Source organism: Meleagris gallopavo, chromosome 30, assembly GCF_000146605.3.
Source record: "Meleagris gallopavo isolate NT-WF06-2002-E0010 breed Aviagen turkey brand Nicholas breeding stock chromosome 30, Turkey_5.1, whole genome shotgun sequence".
NCBI lineage: Eukaryota > Metazoa > Chordata > Aves > Galliformes > Phasianidae > Meleagris > Meleagris gallopavo.
The window spans coordinates 950,658-952,930 of NC_015040.2; the positions used below are offsets into that span (position 1 = coordinate 950,658).

Genomic DNA, 2,273 nt, shown 5'->3' on the forward strand with positions numbered 1-2,273 from the left:
CACCAGGATCGTCATTCAGTGCCATCAGCTTCCCCACAGGGCCCCCATTCACCCCACTGCTCCCCTCCAGGAACCATTTATCCCCCCCAAGATCCCCTCTCGGGACCCCCCAGCTCCCCCCACTGCTCGCAGCCCCCAAACCCCCCTCTGAGCCCCCGGCCCCCAGCTCTCCCCCAGCCCCCAGACGAGGCCCCCTCCGCCCTCCCGGCCCCCACTCCCATATCGGGGTTCCCCTCCGCCACCTCCCAGGCACCTCCAAACCCCCTCAGCCGCCCTTCCTCACCCGGCCCCGCCCCTCTATTATTATGCAAATAAAGATCCCGCTTCGGCTCTCCCGATTGGTTTCTGCGCCCGGTCGTGGAGCGCACGGCCTCTTGCCGATTGGCTGCAGCTGTATGACGTCCACAGGAAGCGGCAGTGAGTGGGCGTGGCGAGGAGGAAGGCCTACGTTGCGTGCGTTGAGCTCGGCGCGCGCGGCCGGCCGCCCAGCCAATCAAAAAGCGGTGTGCAGACGCGGAAGTCCGGGGAGTTCAGAGCCTTAAAAAGGCAACGGCAAAGCGTTGGGCCCACCGCTAACCATTCCCCTCCAGTGCCCCCAGCGTCCACCCCGGCAAGGAGCGCGGGGCGAGGGGGTTCCTGCTCCCAGGATCCACCCCAGGGGTGTCACAGGAACTCCAGTTACCCATCCCTAATCCTTCTAGTGACCCCAGTACCTCCACATTGCTCCCAGTGGCCCCGACACCTCCTCAGTGGAAGGGGTGCCATGATCCCAGCACACCTCATTGGTCTCCGTGACCCCCAGCACCCACCCACAGCACTGGCAGTGACCCAACACCCCACTCAGGGGACCCCAGTGTCCCAGAACCACCCACACAGTGCGTGGGGTGAGCAGCACTGAGGGAACACCAGGCCCAGGGCTGAGGGTGCACGAGATGCCCATTGCCCAGGGTGTGCAGTGCCCATGGGACACCCAGTGTGAAGGTGCCCAAGGTTTGCCATGAGCTGGGTGCATACAGCTCAGGGAATGTGATGTTTGATGCCCAGGGCACACGATGACCAAGTTATCCAATGCACAGTGTGCCCAAATCCCACGGCACACTGTGCCCACGTTGCCCAATGCCCAGTGTGCGTGAAGACTGAGTGCAGAATATCCAGTGTGCGTAACAGCCGTGGGTGCACAACGCCCAGAGCACCTGACCCCGAGGTGCCCAATGCCCACAGTGCAGGAATCTTAGGGCACACAGTCCAGGGTGCTTGATGCCCAGAACACACAGCACCCTGAACACTGCTGTCCAATGTGCTCGATTCCCAGAGTGCACAAATTCAGGCAGGAGTCCCAAACTACAGGGTGCGAGAGTCACGGGGCACAGCGCACCCAGAGCGTGTAGCACTGAGATGCACAGACCAAGGGTGCACAACGACCAAGGGCACGTGATGCCCGAGGTACCCAGTGCCGAGCTGACTGCTCCCCGGTTTGCCTGATGCCCAGAGTGCATGAAAACCAAGTGCCCAAATGCCACAGCACACGATGCTCAATGCCCAAAGTACAGAAATCCAGGGTGCCCAACGCCCAGTGTCAGGGGATGCTGGCATTTGGAGGGGGGCAGGCAGTTCACAGCTGTGGGACTGGGAGCCAGCTGGGGCCACCCCAACCTCCCATTCAGATTTTCACTTCCTCTGTGAGTCACCACTCCGTCCTCACATGACAGCAGGGACAGAGCTGGGGGTGATGCAAGGCGCCGGCGCTGCAGCCAGAGCTGCCACAGGAATCACAAAGAATCACAAGACCTTACACCAATGAAAATCGTTTATCCAGAGCATCCTGGCCTTGGGGCTCAGCCACTCATTTGCTGCCAACACGCTGAACCTGTGGCCATATCAGGGTGTCCTTGGCACCCCCCTCTGCAGGGTGAAAGGCGGTCACATCCAGGTCCCCAAAATCACACGGACCCGCAGCCCCCAGCCTGGCAGCCCCCGAGGTGCCCCCGGCAAAAAAAAACAGGGACCTCACTGCACCCAGCAGTGCCCACGGCTGTCAGCATCCCCGTGATCGCAGCGTGCCTGCGGGCAGTGCGAGTGGAACCGTGGCTCTGTGTGTTCTGCAATCAGAGCCACCACTTGAAACGGAGCTTTGAACTGTCCCAGCGCCCAGCAATAGTTCTCCTCCATCTCACCCCTGGGCACACAAACCCACGGTCACGCTGCCCGCTGCGGGTGGGAAGGGGGGAGCGGGGGTCCCTGGGCACGAGCGCGGCCGTCACCCCGCCTACCCC

At 62.4% G+C, this 2,273-nt stretch overlaps 1 protein-coding gene across 3 annotated transcripts in view; it reads right to left on the reverse strand.

Annotated features, from left to right (window-relative positions):
* The window catches only part of HMG20B (high mobility group 20B), a 4,672-nt gene extending 4,364 nt beyond the window's left edge, over positions 1 to 308 (reverse strand). Inside the window, exon 1 of one of the 3 annotated variants that reach the window (XM_019610000.2) lies at positions 284 to 308. The gene's annotated coding sequence lies outside the window, so the exon portion shown is untranslated. Of the gene's footprint in view, positions 1 to 242 lie in introns of all 3 variants that reach the window. The other 2 variants (XM_010724795.2, XM_019609999.2) reach the window with 2 other exon arrangements.
* Positions 309 to 2,273: the final 1,965 nt, after the last annotated feature.